Genomic DNA, 6,948 nt, shown 5'->3' with positions numbered 1-6,948 from the left:
TATTAAATAAATATTTTTTATATTATTTTAATATTCACGTAATCTTATTTATTTCATATTTTTACCATAAAATTACTAAATAAATTATAAAAGTACACAATAAAAAGGTTAAAAAAATATAGTTAAAAAAATAATGATAATAATATTATCTTAATTTAAAAAGAGTATATATAAACCAAAATACATGTTAGATATTTATAAGAAATAATTTTATTTAAATATTATAAATTTTTATATTTGTCTTTATTTTTTTAAGTGGTATACTAAAATATGAATTTGAACTTGAATAAGTCTTTATTTCTCTATAAACAGTGAAAAAACTAAAGAAATGAGAGAGAATGCTTAATTTTTATTTTAAATATCAAATTATAAGAATAATTAATAAATAAAATAGGAGAATATAGTAATTAATGATAACTCTTCGTTTGTTTTGGGTTATAGTGATAAAAGTAAAATAAAAAATATAATTGAACACCAAACTCTTATATAGCTTTTAGTTTATCAAGTAATTAATAAAATAAAATATTACTATTTACAGTATAAATTAAATTAAAAAATATTTAATTCGTAACATTATAGTAGAAAAAATAATTATTATGACAAAAATTAAATTTATCAATTATACAAGTTTTTACTATAAATTAAATAAAAAAATACCAATACTTTTAGAATTTAAAAAGTTATATTTTTAAAAATAAATAAATAAATATTTTATAAAACAGCTACTATATATTATACTCGAGAGTAATTGCACATAGTTACATGACTCACCACAAAATTTTAGTATTTAAATTTAAGTTTTAATATTATCTTTACGATAGAACTTCTCCCGTATATTCGTTAATTACGTATGTTACATAAATAAACCACCTCCACAGTGAACGACAACTCATATTCTCTATCTTATTTTCATCTGTATTTCAGTAACCTCTTCTTCTTATTTTCATCTTATTTTCATCTCTATCTTATTTCAGCTGTAGAAAAATTATGTGTAATTTTTTCTTCAATTTTTTACTCTATTAATTTACCTTTTAATTTGTTTCATTTTTTTACTTCTATTTCTAATTTAAGATGCACTTCTCTGTATGGAATAATTATTATTATAATAAAAAAATAGTCATTATAACAGAAATTAAAAAAATAGCAAATAAAAATTAATAACAAAATAGTTATTCTGATGGAAATTAAAGTTGTCAATCATACAATAGAATTATTTCAATTCAACCATGTCGAAAAGAATAAAATAAAATTCAAATCTAAATTTATTAGATATTAAATAAAATAAAATTACATAAAATGTTATTATTTATCGTATAAATTAAATAAAAAATTATTAATATTTTTAAATAAATAGTTTATACAACAATTGTCATACAAAACTCACTGAATAGTAAAAAAGAGTTGAACATCAAACTCTTATACCCCTCTTTATATTGTTATTTTGTTTTAGTATAAATAATAGTTTTGAAATTATCTAAATATTTTAATATAAATTGTTTAATATTGTCAGAACTAAAAAAATTAAGAAATAAAATTAATATTTCTTCTAAGAATAATTTTTATCAAAATTATAAATACATAATAAAAATCTAGAGTATATTAAAATAGTACCATAATAAAAAAAATCAAATATAAAATTAATAGTGTAAATTTTTTAAGTGAACAATTATCAATCATAATACGTTGCATTATAAATATATGTAACATATTATATTAGAAATAATTAAAAGTTTACTAATTATGAATTAAAGCTTTTAGAAAATGATAATTTATACCCACTAATAATATTATTATTGTTCCATTTATTATTTGAATTTGGACCAATTCTACTGTTATTTTCCAGTATCTAAATGTTTAAAAAATATCTAAATATTTAAAAAATAAATATATTATTGATATGAGATTAATGTATTTTTAAATTTTATCTAAAATAAAGTAATTTCTTATATAAATTATAACTACTAAGAGTAAAAAAAATATAATATTAATAATTAAAACATAGATCTAAACAAGAAAATTATTATTTATAATTTATAATAATTAATTTAGATAGAGTACCTCAAATAAAATATTGAAGGATAATAATTCTGAACATGTGTCTATTTCTATTTGTGATATGTTTAAAAAAAATAAATTAAATTAAAAGTAAATTAAATAAAAAAACTTTTATCTATATTCAATAAAACTAATAAATAATTCTTTGTTAGATGTGCATGAAATCTTCGTGTATTAGCACTTTAGCAAAATCTGAATTAACAAGTAAATATTGATTTTGTTATATATTAGATGATGAGATTTATGAGTAATTTTATATGGAGGTCCGTAAATTTAAGGAACCACATATTTAATAAGTACCAATCATATTTTAAGATCATGCTCAGTTGAATAATAATCTGATTTGTATTATGATCTTACTAATTATACATGCCAATTTTTCAATTTCCATCTCAGTATTATAAAATATAATATAACAGAGTTATTATTTATTTTAAGTCATCATATCAAATAGTGTAGACGACAAAACAAAAGATGATTGCTCAAATTTATAGTGATTAAAAAGAAGATAGAGTTGTATAACAAAATTCTTGTCATGTTACAGATTTTACAACAATGCCTCCAATTATTGTTTCTTATTACAACGAGAACAATGTGTTGATAACTAAATTATAAAAGTTAACAACTTTATCTAATAACTCATAAATTTCTAGTATTTAATGTAATTAAATATTAGAATTAAGCTGTTAAATAAGTTCATTAAAAAGACATTAATGATCTTTTAACTAATATAATAACATCTAAATTTAAAAAATTAATTAATCCTTTTTTAATATCCTCTACTAATTAATGATCTTTTATTAGCTAATTAATAATTTAATTAAAAGATATTTTATGTTGTAAATATACTCATATAACAATATTAATTAATCACAAAAAATATTAAAAAATTAATATAATATATTTTTATTAAATTTAAAAATATAATTAATATTTTAGAGACTATTTTAATATATGCGATTAATCTCAATGCCTCTTTTAAAGTTTAACACTTTAACTTAACGGACAGAGTAATATTTAAAATTTTAAATACAACCACATCAACGTTTTCCTAAATCCTATTCATCCCAAGCCATTTAATTCTTATATATTAAATACATCACACTCACGAGGCTATGGTTTATAATATAATTTTATGGTTTTTTATAATGAATACATTTCATAAAGACATTAATTTATCGGGTAAAGTACTATATATTTTGATTCTGAACGTTTGGATTGAATTTTAATTTTAGTCTTTAACGTTTTAAATATTTTATTTTAATTTTAAAAATTTTTAAATAAGTTTAATGTAATCTTACGATTAAAATTGACAATAATAATTAAAAAAATAAGTGTTATGAACATTAATAACATTACTAATTAAGTCATATCTTCTTTCTACATTAGAAAAATATAATCAAAATTTTTTTGTAACATTTTTTTTCAATTTTCTTATTTTATAAAACTCCAAATCCTAACAATTAATTATCAGCGCTTCAAAATTAAAAAAAAATTTTATATTAGTAATCTGGTTCATCGATTTTACTTACATACTGAAATTGAATGTTATTTATTCTTTAATATACGAATTGTTTGTGTCAAATTTAATGGTGAGACAACATTGAACTCGCTTAAAACTTCTTTTAGATTGAAAAAAGATATTTAAAAATTTTTGGGACTAAAATAAAATGTTTAAAACGTTAGAGACCAAATTAATAAGATTCATTTCAAACGTTAAGAACTAAAATATTTCTTTATCCTAATTTATTTTACTTTCTCAATTTTGTTGACAATATATTTTTCTGTAAAATTAAATATATGTTATAAAAAATACCTTCGTTTTTTCAAACTAAAAAATCTCATTTTTAAATATATGTACATATATAAAGAAGCTTTTCATCTTTATTTTAAACATTTTTATTTTAATCACTGTTATTAATTTAATTTATTAAATTCTGATGTATTATTTTAAATATAACGTTCAATGTTGATGATGTGACTAAATACATCACAGTACGTTTAATCTTGTAGGTCAGCACTACTAGTCTTGCCGAAAGTGATATAGAGTAGAACTGGGGTCAACATAACACACCTCATCATTTGACAGAATAAAATGATAAAAAAATATTAAGGATCAATATTTTTTATTAATTTTAGTTAATATTTAATTTTATATTACTCTAAAATGATATTGATATTTTTTCAAGTAAAATAATAAATTTGTAAAATACATTACGGAATTACGTTACATACACTAATTCCGCAAACGAAATTCATGGAGTAAAAGAGGGAAAAATGATGAACTAACGAGAAATTAATATGTATTGGATTCGCAGTAGAAGTAGGTTGACAATATTTTAAGTAAGTAATTAAATAGCTTCTTAAATTGTATTTCTTAAATAGTCTACTCTTAAATTTTTACTCAGTTGAATCAATTTCTAAAATTTTCAACCTCATCTTTTTTGTCCACATACACTATCTTATCTTCGCTCATTTACGAATTTTTTTTTTGCACTGGTTGTAGATTTTTCGAATTTTCACTAATAAAAAAGCATAATTGTCAGAATTCTTTATTCATAAACATTTTTCTTGTTGATTTATTGTTTTTATTTGTTTTTTAGGGTGAAAATTCAGGTGCAGTCGACTTCACGTGAAGTTAATAACTGAGAGTCATTAGATGAAAATTTGGTCAAATCAGCAATCAACTTCACATGAAGTCGACTGCACATGAGTTTCTAGCATTTTTCTTTTCTTCAATTGCATCCCCCAACTTTTTTTTTCTTTTTCAGTTTTCCCTTTTCTTCAATTGTGCATTGCTTTTTCTACCCTTCATTTCGTTTTCTGTTTGATTAAATGACTACACTTTAGAAAAATTAAAACAATATATAGGCTTTAACTTAAAAAAATGTGTTGGTTTTAAAATGTTTACAATTTACAAAAAAAAAAATCACGAATAAGTGAAAATATAAAAGGCGTGGATGGAGAACTGGACAGGTACAAACGTGCATGATTGCTATATAAAAAAATTTTGAAAAATCATTTAGACTAAAGGATAAAATTTTTAAAAGAACATCTTTACTACAATAATGTTTTTACTTTTTAACATGTCTCTTAATTTTATTTTGTTATTTATTGCATGCATGCATACAACAAAATTAGCATTAAATTGCATGCAATGAATTCATTCATCAAGTGACCCGTCAAGTGATTGAGAATATGTCCCCATTCCATGTCATTATTGTTGAACACGCTAAGCTACTAATACTATATAGTTTATGATTTATGATGCACCTTCAGGATTTATTTTATTTAAATTATTAAGAAATATATAAACTGTAAAAGATTTATTGATATTTGTAATGTGTTATATTTTGGATACTATTCGATTTAAGTAGTTAGAGAACATGCTAAGATATTGACATACGTATTAAATTATTTTGATTTAATTAATTAGTACACATATTAGGGTAGTTGCCTTGTTGGATTTAATTAGTTAGAAATTAGAATACCATTAGTTAGAAGATATCAGAATATTAAAAGATAATTAATGAATTTTAAAAATTTATATAAAATTCTCTTTTTTAATGAATATATCATACGAATTAATGTGATGTATTTTTGTTAATTGAACACTCAACTAAAAATACTTATTTTATTTTTTGTTAAAGATATTTTTGTGCGATATTTTAATTGATTTCTGTATAATTTATTCGGTCTTTTTCGTCACATATTATTAAGTTTCTTAAAAAAATTTCTAAAAATAATAAAAAATATTTAGATTGGACTAAAATAAAAAAATAATAAATTAACTATTATATTTTTTTCTAAAATTATTTATATAAAAAAATATGTCATACTCATCAATCAATATATATATGTATGTATAATTTTTTTAAAATAAAATTTATCATACAAGTTATATCGATAACAAACTCAAACCTCTTAAAATTTTACAAATAAAAAGATAACTAATTTATATTCATACGATATATAAAACAATTGCTATATTATTATTATATTATAGATAGAGAATGAGGAGGAGGAGGAACACGAAGAAGAAGGCGAAGAAGCAGGGATGGACATACCATGGGGGCGAGTGGAGGCCTCGCCCCCCAATTTTTTTAAAAAAAGATTAATAGTAATAAGTTATTAAGTAGATTTAATTTTTTAAAAATTTATTTAGTATTTAGTCTAATATAAATAATAGTCCAGCCTAACCTAAATATTAATGATTTCTAATATCTAAAAAGTAAGTAACAATATTTAAAAAATATGAAAATATATTATTACTAATATTTTTTAATTAAATAAAAATTTTTAAATTTCATGAAGTAGATTTTTTTCTTCTTGTGAGCGTTCTTCTTGATTCATTTGGTATTAATTTTCTCTGTTTCAACTACTACAATTGAGAGTTCTTTTTCAGTTATGAATATTGTGAAGAATAATTAAGAAACAAAACAAAAGATAAATTTCTTACTAATTGTCTTTTAATTATATTGAAAAAGAAATTGTTGAAAAATTTGACACAAATTCTATTATCGATGAATTTTATGAAGCGAATAATCGACCACTTCATTAATAAAAAGTACATACATATTTTTTGTATTTTAAAATATATTCTCAATCAATATATATTTGTAATGTATTTTACATTATATAATTTTTTGCATAATTTTTTAATATTATATATGTTATTAGTCCTATGATACTATTTATGGATCCGGCCCTACTTGAGTTTAAATTTTAAATAATTTTTAATTGAATTTCAAATATTCTTACTTTAAAAGTTAGAATATTTTAATATCATTTTTTCGTATCTTTTTAATTGAGTTTTTAATTTTTTAAATTGTAAATTTTATTTATAATTAAGGATAATATTTTAATATATATATTTTGTTACACTACATCTGG

The sequence above is a fragment of the Arachis duranensis genome, chromosome 3 (genome assembly GCF_000817695.3).
Source record: "Arachis duranensis cultivar V14167 chromosome 3, aradu.V14167.gnm2.J7QH, whole genome shotgun sequence".
Classification (NCBI taxonomy): domain Eukaryota; kingdom Viridiplantae; phylum Streptophyta; class Magnoliopsida; order Fabales; family Fabaceae; genus Arachis; species Arachis duranensis.
Note: the sequence above shows the minus strand (reverse complement) of the source record.